Source organism: Strigops habroptila, chromosome 12 (assembly GCF_004027225.2).
Source record: "Strigops habroptila isolate Jane chromosome 12, bStrHab1.2.pri, whole genome shotgun sequence".
NCBI lineage: Eukaryota > Metazoa > Chordata > Aves > Psittaciformes > Psittacidae > Strigops > Strigops habroptila.
The window spans coordinates 23,226,481-23,250,342 of record NC_044288.2 but is presented as its reverse complement, the minus strand read 5'-3'; the positions used below and the strand labels follow the sequence as shown (position 1 = coordinate 23,250,342).

Below are 23,862 nucleotides of genomic sequence, written 5' to 3'. Positions count from 1 at the left end.
TTTAGTCCTGCATGTTGTGCTGAGAACCTCTTGGGAGAAAAACAAGAAGAGCAATAAAAGAACAGGATAAAAGGGGGAAAAACCTCTCCAGGTTAAGAATATTTGTTGTGTCGGAAAAGGCTGTTAGCCTGGCTCCCAGCTGCAGGCAGTTCCCACAGTCGTGTAATGCTCCGATTTATTAATGTATGATGGTGCTTGAAGGGAAAAATCTTTTTCTGCTGAATGGATGAGCTCAGTGTTGTTGACTGTAATTCATACATGATACCCAGGTTGGTGATGGGGGATGTTCTTTCCCCATGAACTCTGGGCTCAAGTTGGGTGAATCCAGTGCGTCAGTGAAGCACTCTCATCTTTCTAGGTGGAGGGGTATTGGGTTTGAACTGGAATTAAGCAGACTTTGGAGCTTTGAGAGTACTGCAGAGCGTAAGTTGAATCTCAGGGCATGTGGATCCTGCAGGAACTTGAATAATTGAACTATCCCCTGAGCTAGCACCCTGTTCAACTACTCTCATTATGATTTGCACACAAGCAACATGCTACAAATGCTGCTAGCAGGCTGAATTATGAAAAAACTCTGTAATTCTGGTATGTTTCAGGATGGTTGTGGCAGAGATGCTTTTGCTCAGGTTGGTTGCTGGAAGGATTTTAGGTCTGTTCAGAGAACTGGTCCTTTTTCTCTTATGGATGTACAGCCTGTGTGTTCACATGTTGCTGCAGAGGTGCGTGTGTGCATTAGCTGGCATCACATTCACGTGAGGCTGACTTCACGTGCAGCACTGGTGAAGTGGAGGTGGGCTATGATGATGGCAGTTCAAACTGTGGGAATGGTTGTTCCCTCGGGGAGCTTCAGGCAGGGTGAGGTACACACTGTGCCTGGCATGGGGGGCAGCTGCTGCCAGCATGATGCCATGGGAGGTGACAGCAGAGACAGCACCTGGCTGGTGTGAAATGAACCCCCACGGCTGTTGTGGAGGGTTGTTGTGTGCAGTCACCCCATCTCTCAGAGAAAGCCCTGCCCTGAGGTCTCATCAACTTTGTCCTTTGTCATGCCCAAATTTCCAGATAAAACAGGAGTGGAAAGTGCCACTTGGCTGCTAATTATTGTGTCACTTTATTGCATTCATCCTCTTAAGGTTTGATATGTAAACCAGTCTCTGTGTACTGGCTGCTGGCTTCCCAGGAAACGCTCCTGCCCACAGTGACTGTCAGGTAACGTGATGTCGTTTTCCTCTCCATAAAAGAAGGCAGCATTTACAGTGGGGTGCAGCAGGGAAGTGTGCCCGTGAGCAGCTGACAAGTGCTAATTTATGTGTCAAAGCCCATCTTGTCCCCTTCATACATATGCAATCGTGTCTGAACAACAAATCCTCCCACAGGAGCGTGCTTGCTTGTGACCAGTGGCAATGCTGCACAATTGCAGAGCCTCAGATTGCCCGTCTGGGAAGCTCCCCGGTGCTTGTGTCCCTTGTTGCCACCAAATCCTCTCTGCTCCTGGTTGCTGGCATACTTGGAACAACCTGGAGTGCTCCGGTCATTTGCTGACACCCCACTTGCTCCTTCCCCTGTGCCTCCTAATAAAACTCCTTGAGGCGTCAAGCTGCAAAGCCTTCCCATCCCTAGCCGTTCTGAAAGGTTATGGAAATCTGTTGTTCATCATCTTGCTTGGCACGGGAGCACTTAGAGCATGATAACTGGGGAGACAGTGAGGTGGGACACGGAGGTCCAGGATGTGACCACGCAGAGCTCCTTGCTGTGATAATGAAGGGGGGAGAGATGTCAGAGTTACTGAAGTGAGAACCATCTGTGTTACAGCCAAAACTGGATACAAAGGCAATGACACAGGATTCATTATGTGCTGGGAACCCCTCCCCCCGTGGCATTATTATGGAGTAACCTTTGATCAAGACCAGAGAGAGGCTTAAACCAGGTCTGGGGATCTCAACATTTGCAAACTTTTGATGAACGTCTCTGTCTTGCTGGTCGGATTCTCCCCTGAAGGAGGACACCTTTCCTCTCATGCAGCAGATGGCTGGGTTTTCTTCTGCCCTTTTTCTCTTCTCCCCTCTTCTAGTGCCTATGCTGGCATGGTGGGTCAGAGCCACGCTCAGCACTGGGGAGTGCCCAGCTCCTGTCTTGGCCACATCTTGGCCACTGCTTCTCCACTGTTTTAACCCTGTCCCCACTGGCAGAGGAGGTGATGCTGGAGGTGATGTGGATTGATGTCCTAAGGATTGCAGCCTGGGGAAGGCTTTGGGAGAACGAGCAAGAGCCAATGTCTGAGAAAAGAGATGTGGGATAAGGTGCCCGTGAGCTGGCTCCAGCCCTGAATTCTCCCAACAACTCAGTCCCATTAAGAGAAGGTAACATTAGGCAAGGGTGACACAAACTCACTCTTAATGGGGGAAGCTCTGCATGGCTGGGGTCCGCAGTGCTCGTCACCAGCAATTAGCACTAGCCAGTTGTAAGGATGAGGGAGCTAATAACATTTTAGCACCTCTTTCCGCTCTCCTCCCATACATTCACAACTGGTTAAAGAACAGTGTCCAAGTGAAGAGATGCTTTTTTCTCTCTTTTTTCTTGCACATATACAGCTTCCAAATGGCTGGTGTGGGAGGGTTGTCCTGCCTTTGAAGGGAGGTTAGTTTTATTGCAAGGTTTTATTGACTTCTGTAAAACTTCTCACCTCTTGGTAGAAGAGAATGTCCAGAAAAGAGGGGAGGTGGCAGCTCTCAGGCAGTGAATTGCTCATTTCCAGGCAGCCACATTTATAGCAAAATGACCTGCCAGCCCTGGTTTGGGGAGAGAAGGTACCACAAGGCTGGGGGAATCTGCCCTATGGAAACCCCTGGAATGCTTTATCCAGGTTTGCAAATGCCATGTGCAAGGAAAAACTCATGTGCCACAATGCATAGTTTTGCTGGCATAATAATTCCTGCATGTAATTTTTGGTTTATCAGGGCCAAGATCTGGCCCCATGTGTTGAATTATTAAATGGCAAATTAAGTCAGTTAATAGAATTAATTGAGTCGATGTAATTCTTTTAATCAGATGGATTTGATCCCTTCTCAGATGAATTAGAATCCCTTAATAGATACGTCAATTATTGGACTAAATTAAATCTAATAATAATGCTCACAACAATGCTAATTAATCTAAATACACTTACCTATCTCCCAAGGTTGGGATTTTTTTTTAAGGCTTGATTGATGTTCCTAAAGTACTCTGAGATCTTTAGATTACAGATGATCTATGTGAGCAAAATATTATCTCTTAACACACTATAAACTAATTAAAAGACTGATCTATTTACAGATTGCATTTTTACTTTATTCTCTTCAACCTATTCAGGAAGGGTTTGCACTGGCCCAGAGAAACAATATTCCTGGTATAAGCTTATTATTACTTTACAGGTTCCTAAGTGGTCCTTTCATTCAGAAAATGAAAGGGGGAAGGAGAAAAAACAACCATTAAAGTGCAGACAAAAAAAAGAAAAGGACCTGGAACCTTTATATTCTACCTCTGATAAATGGTACAGATAGGGAAGAGAGGGATCAGTGACCTGAAACCTTAGATCCTTTCATTTATTTTCATTTCACAAAAGGCAGAAGACATTCTATCCTGTTTGCTCACGATCTTTGTATCCGGCGCAGTTGGGGAGACAGAGCTCTCTTGGTTGGGTGAAGGCATTTTTTGCCTCATTTGTATTTCACAGCCATGTGATTTGTGTTTTAATTGATCCCCGGCTACTGCTGTCCTGTGGGGCGATGAGAAGTGATAGCCATCAGGAGAGAGGTGAGGGGGGCCTGAGGGGTTTTTGGGCTTGCCCTCTGTGTGGAAGTAACTTATCATGGCGAGTGCTTGGGTGTCCTGAAGGCTGGGACATGGTATACATAGGATTATTAGTCTGTAAATTCCAGGTTGCTATCTGGTGGTATTTTGTCCATTGACCTAGACTATTACAGTTTAAACAAAACCTCTTGGATCCCCTAGAAGGTTATAAACCATCAGTTTTATAAAGCTTCTAGTCTGCAGCATGGGAGGCTTTGTTTGAAGCCACCTCAGGTGAGGGGCAGTGCACATGTATGACATCGCTCCTTCTCATCATCTTCAGTCACCCAGGGAATGGACCCTGTGTCAGCAAAGTCCTCTTGAAGAGTCCCCCTGAGCTCAGTAGGGTTTAGCTCAGGACTGAAGGTATGCTGCTGAGCCGGGAGGTTAACAAAGCATGGGTTTGCTAGCAGGGTGTCAACAAATCTGGGGTCAAGCACACCAAGGAGGAAAGCAAATTCAAGAGGTGGTGTGGCTTACCTATGCGTTATGGGTGTTCCTGGTACAGAATATCATGCCCCAAACAGATGTGCGAGGAGCGTGGGGAGACGGGTGGCTCCGTCCTGGGGCCACCAAGCCTGGATGATGCACTCCACAGCTTGCAGTCCTGCCCGCTGTTCTAGCGGGAGCTTCCCAGAGATGCCAGTGGACAAGCCCATGGAGAGCCCATTACGGCTGTCTAGACATCAGCCACACTCCAGGCCGCCAGAGATTTCATTTGTGGTAGAAGTGGGCTCTGTTCCATGAGGAGGTGTAATATGTGTGGAAAATATTATAGTGAAATAGCCTCCTTTAATTGACTCTAAAGTTTACAGGATTCCTTCCTAGGTTTGGGTAATCCTGTGCTCTCCAGAATTAATGGCTGACATAGCACTTCTTGGGGCTTGGCAGCCTGACAGCTAATTTAGAACTCCCTAAACTCATTTCACTAATGACTCCCATTTGTTCTATCTCAAAGCCTGGAAACAAATGCAAAATACCAGTGCCATTGTCCCATCTTTAGCAAGTCTTTCTTTCCTCTTGGTATTTCTGGCACCTTAACAGCAAGCTGCTTTGGGAAACTGATTAACCCTTTCCCTTCCTACAATAGTTAAAACTCAATTTTGATCCCCCTCCGGGGAAGATCGGGAAGAAAAAACTAAACTCATTGTGGCTGGAAGGCGCAGAATTAACCTGCAAGAAGGGCAGGAGATGTAGCCCAAGTGTGGTTTGAGTTAGTTAAATATAACTGTATTTCCACAGGCTGGATGTTCAGAAAACTACTTTTCTTCCCAGGAACCAGGTATGTCCAAAGGGCTGTCCTGCTCAGCCCTACACCCGGCACGATCTGTGATTTGCTTTGTAATTTATTCCGCTGAACCATCGGGATGGCTGTTTCCTATTTAAACGACGTATCGCTGCCTCCAGTCTCTTCCCATTACAGTTTTGACATGACAACAAGACAAATAATTTTTTTAAAAGACCTTTTATCTTCTCAACCATTTATTTTCACTTACTTAGCCCGGGGGCAGAGCTGACCTCAGCGCAAGGGATGATCATTCACTATGGCAGCTGTACAGTCATATGCGTCCTGGGGACAGGCCTGAGCCAGAGAAGCCTTTGCCGTCCAGCTGCTGTGTTGTGGCTCTGTTTTTTCCCTTCTTGCCCAACATCCTCTGCTTGCTTTTTTTTATTTTCATTTAATTTTTATTCCTTAAAATGTCTCCTCATCTGCAGCAGGGCAGTGGTGCAGTTTTCCTGTGAAAGCAGGCATGGGAATGAACCAACACGCTGCAACTGGCTCCTGCTTTGTTGAACCAGAGCTGGAGCTCTGGGGCTGTGTTGGGCAGCAAGGAGGCTGGGCTGCCCCCACCTTCCAGGCCACTGTGAAAGGCTCAGCAGCTGTTTGAATTGGCATTTAAGACATTTTTGTCTTTGATTCTGCCATATTGTGTGCCTGTGCTGGGGTAGGGGAAAACTCTGCTTAGGTAGGATGAGAATCTCGGGAAGAAAAATCCGTGCCTTTTGCTTTTTGATTTGTGACAAACCTATTTCAAACAATGCATTTGTTGCCAATTTCCTTTACTTTTGGTTTTGGTAACTGCTAACCCAAACTCCCACTGTGGCCAGTTTCACATCTGAAGTTCAGCTCTTTCTGCAGCAGTCCCTGTTTTGTACCTGTAGTAACAGCAGAAGCTGTTTATTTTTCCTCTGACACTATAGTGATTTTTTATTTCCCTGCTTCTGGACCTTGAGATAGCTTAAAGAGCCTTGACTTTCATAGGGGAAAAAAATATCATCATCTTTTAGCTCTGTGTCCAAACTTCAAGTCTCCATAATCACTAATGAGGGTTTGGAAAACATAGGCCTGTCTGTCAGTAAATATTAGGGACCCAGAAATAATGAGGAGAAGTAATTTTGAGGTCTGCTGATAATTTGTCATTTTTAATTTCTGTGTAGAGTGGGAAGTGAGCCACAAAGTGAAAAATCTTTATTTTCATGCAAGTCATAAAAAGGTTTTTGTTAACAGTTTGTGTGTGTACATAATTCTGTGCTGTGATTTAAGTGTTCCCATTAGAAATGCAGAATAGGAAATAGGATCCCATCTGTGAGCAATTTAAGAGGAAGTGAGACAATGGAGTCTATTGCTGCTTCAGTTTAGATAATCAATATAAATATTATTAGTATAGTGATTTATCTTCCAAGACACTTTATGAAAATGTGAATGCCAGACCCTGAAGACAGGTCAATATGATATTATCTGTTCCTGCCTTGCTGTGATAAAGCTTTTTTCCCATGTAGCTCAAGCAGCTGCTTCGCTGAATGTTCTTCCTTGGCTGTGATGAAATAACACGGAAACAAAGTTAAGGCTTATCTTCCCCTCCGTAACTCTGAAAATGCACAGTGCGTATTAGCGCAAAGATTGCATTTATCTGGAATTTGTACCTGGGGTGGATACTAGGAGATGATCCTTAAGGTCCTTTCCAACCCAAACCATTCTATGATTCTACAATGAAGTTCTGGAAGAAGTTTGCATCATTTTAAATGTATTTCTGGGCCATGAGTGATTCTGTGCACAAATGCTGAGAGAGCTCCTTTGAGTTTATTGCACTTGTTTTATGTTAGTGTCTGTTATCAAGCCTTGCATTGTAGTATTTGAGTTTTTCCCATACCTAAGCATTAGACCAGTCATGAATTCAAGTCGGGATGCAATTAAAAGTACCCTGTGAATCGGCTAGTCTTCATTTCTGAAAGGTTTTTAAAATTGCTTTTACTTTGGAAAGGGGGAAAGAAAATATCACCAACAAACTGTCCTGTAAATTTTGGCTTTGGTGTATGTTACCATGCATACTGTCAAGCGGCCACTGAGATTTGGCCTTCATAAGAAACGTTTGGAGGAAATGAAAAATGTCAATAACGCTATTAAGAACATACCTAATTAAAGACAGGATGAGAAATTCAGAACTTGGTGTGCAAAGAGCACTCTTCTGCTTTAAGATAACATGGGATCTCATTAGGTTGCCGTTTGAGACCTGAAGTCAGTAGCTTGCTTTGCTGAAGACTTAATGTTGGTGGTGTTGGCCAAGTCACTCAGCTGGAACATCCCAGGTTAGGTGGTGGGACGCTGAGGCTGGGCCCTCTAGGCAGTGGAGAAAAAGACCTTTGCTCCTCACATATAATGAAGTGGTACGAATTTCACCCTCTCAATGTCCTCCTGTGTCCCTCCCTCATCTCCAAAACAAGGGTTTGCACCATTTCCTCACCTCTTAGGTCTGCTGTCAGGATAAAAACATTGCAAATGGAAAGATGCTGAAGAGATGGTGGTAATGGAGACCACATCGGTAGCTTGATTAGAAGTAGTTACTTCATGATTTTAGATGCTGTGAGACCATTCCTGTTTTCAGGTTCAGCTTTCCTCACGAAAGGTGTTAGACTTTCTAAAATACTAAGGCACTTCAATCGCTGCGATTTCACCTTGGCTCTTGTAAAAACCAGATAGTCAGGAATTTCCGCAGCTGTGAGGTGGAGCACAACAAACATTAACAACACCAGGAGCATTGCGTGGCCAGCTGGAAGAGGAGGGAAGAGCTTGGTCCCCTACAAAACTACACTGAGCCTCAGGCTCACTGGAAAGGTGAAAAATAATGAAGCCCCGAAGAGGAGAAATTGCTGATGCATGGCACTGGGAAATGTGGAAGAGTCCAAAAAGGGAGCTGCAAATACCCCCCAAAAATGTCTAACTGTGGCTTGAACAAAATAGTGTCCGATCAGCATTCAGAAACCGCTGAATTCAGGCCGTTCCAATACTGGCATTTTCCAGACTGCCTGCCAGTCGGATGAAGAGGAGAACACGTGTAGAGTGTCTGTGGTCTCAGCGCTTGCTACAAGGGGAAGGCAAGCTGCAAGTGCAGGGAGGGAGAAGGCCCGGTTAAAAAAAAACCAAAACCTATTTTTTCTTACTGTCAGGAAGCGGGGGGGTATTGGGGTTGGAGGGAAATGGTTGTGTGGCTGCACTCTATGAGCATCCCTTTTAATGAGCTGTGCCAGCAATAAGTAGTGCATGCATCGGTCCCTGATGGATTTTAAGTATTTTCTGAATGCCCATAGCAGATTCATGCTTTTATGGTGACATAGGAGCTGCAACCTTCTAAATGTCTCCTGAGCTTTATGTCCCTGGCTTCTGCCATAGCCACTTTGGGGATATGCTTGTCCTTTGCTGACGCTGCTTGGAGTGGTTGAGTTTGAAGAGTCACTGGGTAGTGCTCAGATTTATTTTGCTCTCATATCGGAGAGCTGAAATGAATGCCCAAAAGGCCTTCTCCTCCTCATTCACAGCTGCCAAAAAAGGCGCCTTTCTTCCCAAAGCAATAAGAAAAACATCCAGCCATCTGCCATGACCCTGCCTTCTTCTAGCTGCAATGAGTTTTGGGTCTTCTCCAACAAGCAGTTTCTCTGCCATCACGACTGGATGGCAGCAGTGCCGGCTGGAGAGAACCACCCCCAGGTAGGGCTGTGGAGAGGAGTCCTCTTTCTCTGATGCTGCTTGGTGGCTTCTCTTCCTCATCCAAGAGCTGGGCTGGCGGAATGGAAAAGGAGCAGATGTTGGGCCTGAGCAGAGCAATGGTGACGGTAATCACTGTCATTTGAGCATCTGGTAGGTGATATAGGCTTGGGGTCCTGGCTTCAAGTTGGCGAGGCTGGTATGGTTTGGTTTGTACTTGATGTTCTTGGAGACACAAGCAGGCAAGGAAACAGCTGGTGGTATGTGCAAGGGGAGCTCTAGCAGCAAGGGACATCGCCCACAGCTGCTGGCAGTGGTGAAGACCTCAGTGTGCAGGGAAGGGCTAAGAAAAGGACAGCATGTTAACACCAGATAAATATATAAAGATAATGTCCAAATGGCCTCAGTTCTTGGCCAGGGACAGTCATGAGGCTCACAGTGTGTCCATGCCCTGCATGGGGTATGGGTGTGAGTGGTATCCTGACCACAAAACCCCTGTTACTGCTCTGGCAGAGTTTTGCAGGGATGAGTGCTGAAGCAGTGTGAGGGGTGCTTTGGGTTCCTAGTTTCAAATCACACAACGTGGCAAAACAGAGGGTGAATTTCGCAGCTGCTGAAAGCTGGTCTTGTCCTGTTGGGATCAGCAATGTTGTCCCAAGTTCCAGCAGCAAAGGCGCTTGCCTAAAGGTAACTTCAGTATAAATCCCAAATAACATTTCTGCTGGTTGCATGGAGGGATCACAGGGCTGGATCTCTGTTAGAACTGGGGCCTGATTATCCTCTTCCCTACACTCAAGAAACTCCACTGCCTTCAGCAGAGCCATTCCTGGAGCTCCTGTGTGAGACTGAAAGGAGATTAAGTGCCCAGCAGTGCTTCCCATTCCTCCTGTGTCTTGCACCTTTGTTAAGACCTTGCATTTCAAACCATTTTAGCCGGTGGGAGGCAAATCAAAGCTGTTAGGTTTTAACTGGTGACAATGGTCCGGTGCTGCGTGGTGTGCCCAGCCCCTTGCCTTTGTGCAGCGTTTGCTCAGCAGTGATTCTGGCCTTTATTTCATTTGCTTCTGCATCTGCATTTGTAACCGTTCTTTTTTCAAGTTAAGTTTCTGTCTGGTGACTCATTAGGAGCAAATAGGCAAAAGGATATTGACTTTACACCTACTAATTTGGGGGTGCTAACAAGAAAATGTAAGAGCTCTATAGTCACCGGGTGAATTGTTCCCCCTGGGAAGACTGGAGGAGGGGAGGTAAAAAGCATTGCAAAGAAACTGCATTTTTTTTCCAGCTACCAGCCTTGGTTGTTCTTGCAACCATGAGCTTAGGTGAACGTTTGACGGTCACCGTTGCTGTAACCTGCTTTGAGCTTTGCCAGGATTTTCTAGTGCTGGAACTATTAGGCCTGTGTGGGCACAAGAAGCAGCTAAGATCCTAATTAGAAGATGCTAAATATGTTCGCTCAGAAATGAGGTGCCCTTTATGCAGCTGGTGGAACAAACCCTTCTTCCTGCAGCATCTGTGAGTGCAGGGTGGTGGGTGAGTCAGGTGCGTGTTGCTGCCGGTGCTGGCATGCTGTGTACTGCACTCAGAATGGGAGTAAGAGACATATAGTAGCTTTAATATAACTAGTATAGGTACTGACAGCAGCACACATCAGCAGAGTGGGATGCCTGTTAGAGTCAGTGTGGCTCTGTGGACCATGGCTGCAGGGGCAAGAGAGGCTCATGGCCATGGCCATGGGCAGCTCACTCCTGCTGATGTCTGTTCTCTGTTTCGCTGGTGCTGGGGCCCAAGTCAGCTGCAGATGTGTCTGTCCCTCTCCAGCCACATCTCTGACACAGTGATGTGCACCCTTAGGTGTGCTTACAGCAAGGCAAGGATGTTGGCTTTCTCAGGAAGAGCACCCTGTTGCAGGGGAGCTGGAGCACAGCTAAGGAGCAATGTCTCTAGCCGTGATGGTCCTGTCTGGGGCAGAGGGTTAAGCTGGATGACTTCTGGAGAGCCTTCCCAGCCTGCATTATTTTGTGATTAGATGAGCATCTTTCAACACAGGTTGTCAGAACAGAACTGGCAGATAAAGTCATCAATGGTCTATTGCTTTGAAGGCAGTGGTTCTCCTTTGGATGCGTTCAGTGGGACCCTTAGGAAGTGGCTTTTTGTGGTTCGTCTCTCCTTTTTTGCCTTGTGGTTGCTGTATTGAGATTTTAAAGAATTTATATAATTTAAAAAAATCAGATGTAGGCAAAGTTTTCTATTCTACCACTTTAGTCCTTCTGCTCTTTCCCTCAGCTTGGGGTGACCATCTTACATCTGTAAAAACAAAACCATCTGCAGAGGGGTATATAAACTGTAGTTTATCTTAAAAGGTGTGTGCTGTGGAGTGGAGAGGCACACTTTGTACCAGTGCAATAACCAGTTACCATCTCTACTCCTTTCTGGACACAAATCTGGTTTACTGTGTACTTTGAGTGGAAGAAAGGAGTCCCCAGTCCTGCTGTGTATCCAATGTCAGGCTCCCTTTCACTGACTCTCACTCTGCGCTGTGACTGCTGGCCTCACTCCTCCGCCTCATCAGTGCCTGACCTGTCTGCAGCCAATATCTGTCTCTCAGCAGGAGGAATCTGAGGAAACGCAGCAAACTTCAGCTCCTGGGGCTAAATTGTTGTGCTTTGTAACAGCAAACTGTGTTGAACTAATTGACAACCAGCTTTAAACATACCCCGATCAAGCAAATACATTGATTTATTTTTTCCTCTCTAACTGAGTGTTAAGCGGCTTCCAGCTTGGTTTCCTCCCCAAGAAGTGGATAACTCATCTATTGTGTAGTAAAACTGATGGGCAGTTTTGACCTCTGTACAATCCTTTCAGTATGTTGCGGGAGGAGGGAGTTTCTTATACTCGTATGAATGTTTGACCACTTAAAACAGGCAAAACAACAAAAGCCCAACCCAAACCACACACAACAACAAAAGATGATCCATTTTCTCGGGATATCTTTGAAAGAAGCTTAGTTCAGAGACAGACTGGAGAGAAAGGCTATTGATTTTGTTTGACCTCCAAACAGACTGCGGTCAGTATATTTTCCCTGTTGGAAGAGGTTCAGGGCTCTGAATTTCCGTGTCAGCGTTTGTATTCTGAAGTGCATTGGAGCTTTTGCTGCTTCTTCAATAAATAGCGAGCTGTAGGGGAAGGTAGTGCTGGTATATATGTATTTCCCTCTGGATCTGCCCTTCCTTTTCTTTTTCTTTCCTGTATAATTCGGTCGTATTGCTGATTAAGCATTTACAAGTCGTTTCCACAGAATGTCATGCAGGTTAATGGCTTAAGCTGAGACTACAAGCAACAGTTTTGTAATCCCTGTCTTGCAGGGATCTTGCAGGGATCCCTCCCTTTCCAATGCTGAGCCCAGGTCCTTTCACAGCCTCTTGCCTGCACCCATTCCCGTGCCTGGCGTGAGGAGAGGTGATACACAATTATAAACGCTCTAAAAGATACCATCCCCTCTTCTACCCTTATTATTCTCAGCCTTTACATAGAAAGCTTTCCTGATTTGCACTTCATCTCTTGCAGTGAAACAGAATATTCTGTTTGGTGACTCCCGTAGTACTGGAAAAACTCTGCTCAATACAGGTTTGCATACTTTTGTAGATGTTCTTGTAAAATGGCTTATGACAATTGATGTGCCCTTTCTCTAGAAATTGCCTATCAAAGAGTGGCTTCAAGGGATAGAAATACCTGTAGGATATGTTGATTGTCAGGTTTCTAAATGAACATGTTGGAGCTCCTTTGAGATGAGCAGTACCAGTTGGCATCTCCCCGTGCTGAGGTGTTGACTGCATTATCTCCTCCGAATTTAAAAATAACGCTTCACATTGGTTTGTACACTTCTGCTGCTTTATGGTGAATTCAACACAGCAACTGTGCTGCTGTTGGCACATCAATGGGCAGCCTGATGCTGTAGGCAGAGAGTCGCTGATGTCGGATACTGGTTGCTGAGCTCCCCTGTTGGCTTTGGCAGCATGAGCTTCATCTCTAACCTACATAGACAGGCGTTCCTCTTGGTCCTAATGTTAACTCCCTCCTCAGAGAAAGGGTTGGTCTTATTGCCACTGCCGGCCTTGTGTCTGCTTCTAGCCGTGTTCTGGGTCAGGGTGGAGGCTGCTGGTACAGATGCATGAGAGCCTGCGGCATATGAGGTCTGCTGACAATTACAGAGCATCAGTTTCTAACTGAAGCACTTAATTTCACAGAGAGGGATAGCCCACTGCATCCCTAAAAAGTTATGAATGGTGGAAGATGTATTTGCACAGCCTGTGCCAAGTCAAGCTGAGGTTGCAGCCCGCGTTGCGTGTGTAACTCTAGTGACCCCCTAGAGCAGGACTTTAAGGGTTCCCCAGAACCTCTTCTTGCCGTCTTTGGCCCAAACCCCCGCTCCCTACATCTGAATGTTCAATTGCATTAACCCTTTGCAAATGGCTCAGCAAACACCTCTGAGAGTGGTGAGAAAGAGAGACCAGTGGCTGTTAAACATCTGCACAAACAAGAAGGCAAGGAGCCGATGGGGGGAGATGGTGGGAGGTGATGGATGCATCCCCATGGCTGGAGCTGCTGGAGGTGGGTCCCATGGGTGCTGCCTCCCTGGCTGCCCAGCCATGCTGACTGCTCACCTCTACCCTGGGTACTGGTGCAGCCAATTATCGCTTGGCTCCAGTTCCCAGGGCCTGCGTGGCAAGTGGTGACCCCTGTTTGCACTGGGCCATTGGGCAGAATAAGGCGATGCAGGGGTCCTGCCATGCTGTCTGGGATGACACAGCCCTGGCAGTGTTCAAGGCCAGGTTGAACGGGGCTTGGAGCAACCTGCTCTAGTGGAAGGTGTCCCTGCCTGTGGCAGGGGGTTGGAACTGGGTGAGCTTTAACATCCCTTCCAACTCAGACCATTCTGTGACACAGCAATAATATTCATCAACCTCCTGCTTGTCTCAGGAGTAAGTAGTCACAGGCTTGCAGCCTGAGCATAGACTGGTTTGTTTAGGTGTTACCCCCTCAAGGTCATCATGAAGCTTTGTTAATTAATAAGCAGAAGTTTTGCCAGAGCCCTGAGTGGCAGGCTATCTATCAGTAAAACATGTAATTGGAAACACAGGGAAAACAGCAATGCTGTATGTTATCCTATTGCAATGGCTCCTATAGGTGGTCTCCAGTACGCTGTGGTGGTGGATCAGGAATATGACAGTTTCTTGTTAATGATCTAAATCAAAAACTAAGCATGCATAGAGAAGCAACGGTGTCCTTGTGTTTTAAGTGCCTATAATCTGTTTCTGAGAGCTGGGTACCAAAATATCCCTTTGATTCTCAAAGGTAATTGTACCTCTTAATTAGATGGAGAAAAAAAACCTACCAGCCTGAGATCTTGCTATATAAATTGTAATTAACCCCTTGGCACTGGAAGTTGAGATTTCCTGCCCCCGAGCACAAATGCAAAACGCATTAGCAGCACTTAACGTCAGGCACTCTCGCCCACCGCCGCCGAGGGGTCAGCTTGCTACCCCATAAATACTGCCGCGCTCCCGAGTCCGGGAGGAATGGCAGGGAAGCCGCGGAAACCCGAGGGGAAGCACTAAATACGCCATTTGAGGATGTTTGACCTGCTTTTTTGTCAGAGCTGCGAATGCCCCAGCAGGAAGGACAACACAGAAAAAAAAAACCCCAGCCCTCAGCGAGGAGATGGGAGCAAGGAGAGGGACACTTCCCGGCGAGCGGCTTTGTTACCGGCATGGCTGGTTGCCTTGCCAGGAGAATGGCTCTCGGCGCTCCCGCCTCACACACCTCCAGCGAAAATAATTGTCTGGTGCCAGACACAGTTGGCTGTGCCTGTTGTATGCAGAGCGCCGGCCACCCACTGCTGTCATTCACCAGCATCCTGCTTTTTTGTCTCCTTTTCATCCGGGCCTGTTGGGGGATGAGCTTTAACTCTTCACACCGGAGGTGGACCTGCAGTGGGACACCGGGGAGCTGGGGGCTGGCCTGAGCCTGCCTGTGCAAAGGATCTCTGCTCATTTCACCACCCCAGTGGAGGGCCAGGCCTGATGGGCACTAGGATTTAGGGAAAACCATCTGCTTTCCCCATCAGGAGCTTGCACAGAAGCTCCTTAGTTCAAGTTAGCAGGTTCCTTTCTTCTTTGGTGCCCTGGATGAAGAAGTGACCCTCTTATGCCACAGGTCAGTGCCAGAGTGGCTGCAGCTCTGTGCTGGGCTCTTGCAGATAAGGTGGTGTTTGCCAAGGGTTGTCTCTTGCCCCATGTGTTGTGTGGTGTGTCCTCAGGCTCCTTCATGCGATGAAGGCCATCGTGGGCAGTGGCAGCTCCTCCTGCAGCAGCAGCAGTGGCCAGCTGAGCTGGGATGATGGCAGCAGGCGTGGGGTAACTTGGGCATGGGCAGGGACACCTTCCACTAGAGCAGGTTGCTCCAAGCCCCTGTGTCCAACCTGGCCTTGAACACTGCCAGGGATGGGGCAGCCACCGCTTCTCTGGGCACCCTGTGCCAGTGTCCTAGTGGGAGGACGGATGTGCTCACCGGTGTGGGGTAGTGAGTACTGGAAGGAGGGCTTGTGCCTTGGTTGTTATCCTTTGTCTATGTGTCTGGAGGTTTCTCAAGTGAATTACATGCTGGTTACAGAGCTGTTTGAAGAGCCCTCCAAGATGAACACGCTCTGTGTGTCCGTGTTGGAACAGGTACAGGCCGGACACCAGCAGCAGCGGTGTCACCTGCAAGCATGGCACCCACTGCCGCAAGGCACTGTCCCCAGGGCCACCCCCTCCGGTGTGGGGAGAGGAGGATGCTTTGGTGCAGAGAGGAGAGGAAAAGGGCTGAAAAAACTGGATTGGAAACATGGGGCTGAGTCTGAGCTTTATAGGTGACCTGGGTCTCTACATAAACTAAAACTGGGATAAGTAACAATAATACAACACAGATTTTACACTGCCAATGCTGATTCTTTAAACCCAGAATACCCCAAAACAAGCCCAAATAATACCCCAAAATTAGAGATACTACCTCTTTTCTTTGCTGCTCTTGGTTATAACACCTCAAATGAGGACTGGCTTAGTTCTGTACTTGGTTTACGCTTTATATAAAGATTTAAAATGGGATCTCCTTTTCTTAATCCAAAAGACTTATGGTTTGAATGCAGAGTTGTATTTGAGATTTTTAAAGTACCTTTAAAACTAATTTTACAGTTCTGACAGGTCTCATTTAAGTACCAGTGCCAGATGCCTTTTGTCCCAAATGACTCTACAAAAAAAAACCCCCAACTTTTAAAACTTCTCATGCAATTAAAATGCAGTAAAAAGCAAGTAAATAATCTTACCTATGGGGGGGTAATAGTTTAAGAAAAGCCTTGTGATTAATGTGTTTAAAAAAAAAAATTTATGGAACCAAAGGTGCTAAAGGGAAAGTTAATGTGATATCTGACTTTTTGTTGTTATTTCTGTTGCTGCTGCTCTGAGAATACTTGTAAGAATTGTGCTGTGTCTGTTCGGGAGAGACCTTTTCAAAGGGACTGATGCAGACGATGCTGCAACAAGGTGCTTCACCCAAGGAATCTGCTTTGCAGTTGGTTCCAGAGGATGTTTGCCCCCAAACAAGCTCAGTTCTTGTCCACCTCTTTCAAGCCATACCCCAAAATAGTCATACTCTTATCTAAGAATGACAATTTTCTATATTTCATTTAATAATACATTATCTTTTATTTTGCAAAAGTGAGCTTCAGCAGCACAAGCATTAAAAAGTCAGATATCTTTGAAAGTGTGTTTGTATCCATTTGTAAGAGCAAACCCTGTTTAGAATCTTAAAATATAGAGGAATTTTCCCAATGTGCCAGAATGCTTTTTTTCTGGTAGGTTGTGCTGCTGCCTCTGCTCCTCTGGGTTCCAGAGCCACAAGAATCCCATTGAAAGTACCGGAGCATCCTGCAACTTTATTTTCAGCATATTATGTTAGTTACTGGAAGAAGGGAAAGTTACAATGAGCCCCTTGCTTATATTCCTATCCATAAAATTAATTTTCATAATTTCAACTCTTAATGGCACAGAATAAGAAATCTTCTTGGTGGAACGTAACGTCTTTGTATGTAAGGAGTGGCTGATAATCTAAATTCAACTAGCACTGCAAATGCTTTACACATTTCTTCTGATTAGCCCTGTTTTGGAGCGCTCACAAATACAACAGTGGAACCTGGATGGGGCTAACGTTTGAAGTATATGAAACCATCATGGTGTTGGCATATGGGAGAGATTTATGTGTTTGGGACTCCCTGGTAAGAGGATATGGTGGTGGTAACATCACACCTACTTCATTGCTGAGGATGAACAGCCATCCACTGGGTTGCCCAAGAGAGGTGGATGAGTGCTTCAAGTAAATGTGGTCTGTCCTATGCTTCTCACCTCAAATGAAGCGGCTTTGGAGAAGCAATAGTATGTGGGGTTCTCATAGTTGTCATTCTCTGCTTACTGTTATTTTCGTGTACATCAGTATTTTTATTGGGTTCAGCTGAGACTGGGAACACGAGAGTCTCAATAACTTGAGCAGGGTTTGTTCTTGTGGTAATCCTAACCCTCTACAGGACAAGGGAAGCTTCACGTTATTTCCAGACCCAAGAGACTCCAGTGCTTTGGATGTGTTTCAGCTGGGCACTCAGGGCCAGGTCCTGAAGTCCTTGTCTGTTGGGCTTGACTGTGTCAGTAGGAGTTTATTCAAATGAGAATGATCAAAGACATGAGGGTTTGGCCCTTTATTTTTCATTTTAGGTGCTTTTTCAAGCATAACAGAGCTTCTGAACTTTTTTTGAGGCTCATCCTTCAGTAATTCCAGACTTGGAGCCTGGCAGCTTTTCAAGCAATTTTCCTGCCTCTGTAGAAATACTGTCCACTTGAGCTGTGTTTGGAGGCTGCAAGACACCCTGGTGAGATAGAGGAATTTCTGTGCTAACATTTTAAACGTTTCTCTTTCCAGGCCTACTTAGTCATTGCGAGTTTGCAGGTGGCAAAGTTCAGGGCAGAAGTTGTTCACTGCTGCTCCCCGCCCGGGCGTTTTTAAAGCACACAACCTATCGCCTCCAATTTTACTGAATCTTGTCTAAATAAGCTTATTCACCATCATTGAAGCAACTGCCAAAATATTTTTGGTGTGTCTCATGGTGAATTATGTATAAAACATCTGCAAGAGGCCAAGTCTGATTCCCCACTGCTTAATCCTGTTTTCTTAGATCTACGAATGGGTGCAAATGGCTCCGTGTCAGAATGACAGTATTTTACATTAATTTTTCATGTGGATAAATGATGACCAGCCTCTGGGTAGTGCAGGCTTGGGCTGGTAATATGGTACTGATAATGTCCATGTTGTCCTCAGATATTTTTTATTTTTCATAGAATCACGGATGCAGAGATTTATTAAGTTTGTATTTAGGTTGGGCAAAACCTCTAGGACTTACCTTGGTATTTATTCTGGTCTTCAGTCAGCTAAACTGTCAAACAATTTTTATATCTTACGTCAGCTAAACTATCAAACAATTTTTATATGCATGGACTGATAAAAGACCTCAAATTAGCAAATTTTCATTTAAGCTTCTCCCAAGATGTGGTGAATAGAGTTAGTTTATAGGGACTGTGTCTGGAAACTTTGTCGTCCTTTAGGAACCTGGGCAGCCCGCTCCAGGTTTCCTGTAGCCCCTTTAGGCTCTGGAGCTGCTCTAAGGCCTCCCCTTCAGGAGCCTTCTCTTCTCCAGGCTGCCCCAGCCCAGCTCTCTCAGCCTGGCTCCAGAGCAGAGCTGCTCCAGCCCTCGCAGCAGCTCCGCGGCCTCCTCTGGCCTCGCTCCAGCAGCTCCATGTCCCTCTTGTGCTGCTGCCCCAGGGCTGGATCAGGACTGCAGGGGGGGTCTCCCCAGAGCGCAGCAGAGGGGCAGAATCCCCTCCCTTGACCTGCTGCTCACGCTCTGGGGGTGCAGCCCAGCACACGGCGGGGTTCTGGGCTCAAGCACACACTGAAGCTGGGTCATGGGGAGCTTCTCATCAACCAAAACCCCAAGTCCTTCCCCTCAGGGTGCAACAGTGCGGCACATTTAAATAGCAGAGGTTTCACTAGTGTGCAAGTGATATTTTATGCGGCAGCATGTCATGCTTGCACATCTGTCCTGGGCTGGGTGCTCAGGCTGGCATGCTTGGCACCAGTATGGACATTTTGGCATGTCTTGGTCTCATGTCATGTAGACGTGCCCAGTGAGTGCTGTGGGGATAGCTCAGCATCCTGGAAATGGAACAGGATGCCTTCTTGGTGTTAGATGGTGGTTTGCAGATGGGAGAGCCTGAAAGCACCTCCCAGAGACTGAAGCTCTTATCAGGTAGTGCAGAGGTGAAACCCAGAGAAGGGTGTTCCTCAGAGGAGAACGTTAGCCCTTGTTTCTCTGTTAAAACTGCTGTGATCCCGCACTTTTCTCCACCACATCAATGTATGTGCTCCATGGGGTGATTGCAAGTAGTCAGGGCAAGGAGACAGCCCTGCACAGGGCTGAGGAGGGAGGGAGCTTATGACTCTGTGTCCAAAGCTGTGTTCCCAGCATGTCCAACCATGCAGCCGGTGGCAGAGGCGGGACCCTGAAGCCAAGTAGGGGTCTTTATCAGCACTCAAGAGACTTCCGATGTGTGTGAAGTCCTTTGTGTGAAAGTATTTGCAGGATCAGGTTGCTGCAGTGTAAGTGCCTTTGAGGTCTTTGCTGCATTATAGATTTTCTTCTGATGTCTCCCATGCAAATATTTAACCTGTCTGGTTCCTGAGAGCTACTAAGACTGTTACATGGGTGGCAGGTTGTCTTTGCAGTCATTCCTTTGTTCACGCAGAGCCCTCAGTCCTGTTCCCCTTCCCAACCCAAAATCTGGCAAGAAGTACCATGGGACTTGACACTTGGTGTATATTGAAGTGTTGATGCTCTGAGGAGCTCATGCACTCTAAGTGATGCCTTTTCCCTCGCAGCATCAGCTGACTGAGCAAAAGATACGATTTTTAATAGAAAATCTCATTTAGGGAAACAGCACTCAGTGGTAAGGCTTGGTGTGCTGCTCCCTGTGCTGTCCCCCTGCGCCAGCACCTGGTTGCTCCCTTGCTTGTGCAAAGTGGTGCCTTTAAAAAGTAAATACCTGGAGCCTGGATCTTGGAGCTGCTCTTACTCTTACTCCTCCTCTTGACCATCCCTTTTAATAATTTGACATACATATCCTATGCTCGCTGAAGACAGACTCGATGAGCTAATTTCAGTGGTATGTGGGTCAGAGCTCTGCCCTCCTGCGCACCAGCCTTATTGATTTTGGTGGTTACTCCTGATTTGCACCTGAATAATTGAGAAGGCAGTTGGGTTGTATGGGTTATAACTGTCTAAAATGATACCGTTTGGAGGAATATACAAGCGTGCAAACAGAACTGGAGGATGCAGCCTACATTCCCTCACTCATTCATAGCCTGTGGGCTTTATTAGACTCTCCAGACTTTACCTAATTTTGGCGTTATTCCCTTGTCATTACATCATGAATAGGAAGTGGAGACAGGGTCATTCTCTCCTATGTTGTGATCATGTAAGGACTCACATGGTTTTGGTAGGGGGTAGGCTGTGTTTGAACAGGTTTCAACTATTTTAAGCGCCCTTGGCCATGCTGGGGTTTACACTGGAAGATTTAGTCTTACCAGAGAGTAAATTTTACTCTCCCATCAGATGCAATATATGCTGTGAGCTATGGAAATGTGCTTGTCTGGGTTCATAGCACCACAGTAACTAAACTTGAAAGCCTCTTTCCATCACAGGCACTGTGGTCCCAGCATATCTGTACGTCCTTTCTCTTCATTAATTGGAAATGGTTTTAAGTGCTGAGAGTGGCTTCCCCAACTTTGTAATTGCATCAGACAAAAAGTGCACAAAAGCAACAAAATCTTGGTCTCCCCTAAACACCCTTTCCTCAGGAAATCTGTTATCTCTGGCCTGCTTCAAGATGCCAGTGGGCAGCATAAGCGGCTGCAATTTCTTTCTCTCTGTGGTTCATTTTGTGGGATTTTTACCTGCAAAAGAAGTAAAAAAAAATGAATGGTGGATAGACTCAAAGTATCCAGTCCTTCTGCACCTTCCTTGTTTTCCCCTTTATCTCTTATTTATCTGAAACTAGCTGGTGCTGAGGATTTTGTGATAAGTACATGTAAACCTTACACTTCTTAGGTGTCCTCTTTCTCTTTTCTTTCCCTGTGCTTTTCTGGCTCCCGTCCTCCCACTCCCAGGATATATTTGAAAGATAATTTGGCATATTTTCTGCCACCTTCATATATCTCCCTGACTTCATGTTTTCTTAGCTGGAAGATAGCTTTTCAACATATATATGTAATCCTTTTCACCTAGACTTGTGAGGAATTCCAGTCTTCTCCAGTGGGAGTTTTCAGGAAGGTTTAGGTTAAATGGGCCAATAAGGCAAAAGCATGTAGCAGAAGATCTCACCCTCTAAAGACATCTTTTCTCTTTTGCTCTTTCTTTCCCCCCTTGGAAAATATATCAGAATATCTAGCTGTCAAAGAATTTAAACAATAATACCTGATCTGAAGGCTGGAGCGAGGGCTTTTGAAAACAAAGATTGTAATCTTTCTATGGTGTATCCAGGGACTAATGGAGCTGGGAGTCAGGTGTCTAGAGCAGCAGACTGCTGTGGGGACACTGCTCTGGCTTGGTGGGACCTATTTTACCTGAGCTCTCAATGGAAATTCCCTTTGATTTTCCCTAATGCTTTTGTTGTGGCTGTAGAATATTGTAAAGACCAGACATCAAGCCAAGTTTATGTGAACTTAACTCCTTTTGGTGGTGACTGAGCTTTTTTCTTACCATGTGTGAGTGGGGTGGGAGACCTCAGCAGCTCCTTCTGCTGGACCAGCCTCCATTCCCCAGGAACTCCTGTGGCAGCGTTCAGGGCTGGGGTTCATCCCTGCTGTTTTTATCTGACTAAACGTGTTGTCTGAGGTCCGGTTTCTGAGAGCATTTAGGGAGAGGCCTGTTGTAAAAAGGAGAAATCAGCTGCAAGAGGTGCCTTAGGCTGGAAGTCAACTGGGTTATGAACCGAACCCTAAAGCCACACTGATCTATCTTGTAGGAAAGGAGGTCAAGGATCCCTAGAAATAGGAACACATTCCCAGCATCTTAAGACTCAGATTTTTCAGAAGTGGGTACCTATGGGTGCCCTTAGCCTGTAGTTTGGCAACCAGGGTCACAGCGGGGAGTGTCAGCTGAACCTCCTTCCTCTGCTCCCAATTCCTAGGCGTTGGGTGCAGGATGATCCCTGGGGCTCACAAGCCCCTTTCAGGGTGCTGGGGGATGTATTTACTGGGGTGGGCATCACACTGGATGCTGGCCCATCCACTGCTGTTCAGTCCGTGCTGTGGCATTAGCCCAGGAGAGATCTCAGCACCGGCATAACCTCTGCAGCTCGCAGGAAAGGTGACTTCCATTTAGTTTTAAATTATGACATTATTTTTATTAGCTCTTTAAACTTTATTTAAATTCTTTATTTAAAAAAAAAGGGGGAGGAAGGTATCATATTTTAATTAGTAGCGGTGCCAAAGGAGACCTAGATTAATTATTTGAAATTACTCCATCCAGATGGTTTTAATTTTCACAGCAGGGAACCGGCATCTTTTTAAGGTGATATTTTTCAAATTAAAATCAGCTTGGATATTACTCACACTGGTTGCAGAGCGAGGGGGTTTATCCGTCTGAGTGCAGGCTGCCGTGGGGACCTGCCTTGGAGAGATGCAGGGTACCAACTGTCCATCACAGCTCAAGGCTCTCACGTTGGAGCGTTTTATCAATGTTAGCTCCTGCTTTGGCTGGCCACAACCTGTATCTAACGTGCAGCACTATTCTCGGCAGCTTTGGTCACAGCACTGAGACTGGAATGGATGGGGAATGCCTTGCAGTCTAGTGGGGAACTTGCCGTGTCCTGTTCTTGCTTGTGCGAGCTGTGGAGCCCTCACTTGATCGCTTTGGTGGGTGGCCCTGAGTCCATTTGCTGTCTTGCTGGGTTCAACGCTGTAGGTCTGTGGGTGACTCCTTGGTGCTGTGGGTGGTGGCTGTGGTTCTTGGGCCAATCTTTGGAACCTCTTCCTCTGTGTGCAGGCTGCTGCTCTCCCCCTCTAAGGTTGACCATTAGTCCTTTGCTTGCATGTGGGGAAGACCTTTCACAGTCACCTCTTTAAAGATTGTCAAGGCCAGGTTGGACACAGGAGCTTTGAGCAACCTGGTCTAGTGGAAGTTGTCCCTGCCTGTGGCAGGGGTTTGGAGTTAGACGATCTTTGAGGTCCCTTCCAACCCAAATCATTCTAGGATTCTATGCCTTTGGCTTTTCCCTTGTCTATTAATGCTGTGTTGCATCTGAGCAGCCTCACAGGACTTCTTGGAGTAGTGGACATTCACCAAGTTATATACCAATATTGGCCAGCCTCCCCTTGAAGACCTGCCTTTGACCCTGTGCCATCCCTCCCCATCCTGGCTTGGCTCATTTGATATCCTTAAAATGATGGGATATTTCTGGTTCAGATGGCTCTTCCTCACTTAAGTGCTTGCTGGTTCAATTCCACCTTGGCAGGTGTGGAGAGAAAAGCCTGCAGCACCCAGTTGTCACTTGCAAGCTGCTTTTCATCACAGACACCCCAAAAACATGGCACAATTCTGAAAGACTTAGATAAATTTCCATATTTATGCTTGATTGCAAGTAATATTCTGCCGTAATACAGGCGTTATCCCACTTGCTGTCAGAAATAAATTATTCTTTAAATATATCCCCTGTGATAACAGGTTTAACAAATATATCTAAATAAATGTAAGCAGCTAGTAACTGGAAAACCCTGAACTTGCATATATGACTGAGCTGCAAAGGGAAAACTCTGTTTAGGGCCCTTGTGAGTTAAAGGTTTGTGATATTTGCACTGCTGCAGAAGCCAAAAGCTGACTTTACAAGTGGGAAAAATATTAATGTGTTTAAATG

At 46.3% G+C, this 23,862-nt stretch overlaps 1 protein-coding gene across 5 annotated transcripts in view; it reads left to right on the top strand.

The window, feature by feature from the left end:
- The window catches only part of FGF18 (fibroblast growth factor 18), a 70,991-nt gene that overhangs the window by 27,831 nt on the left and 19,298 nt on the right, over positions 1–23,862 (top strand). The gene's annotated exons all lie outside the window — the stretch shown is intronic.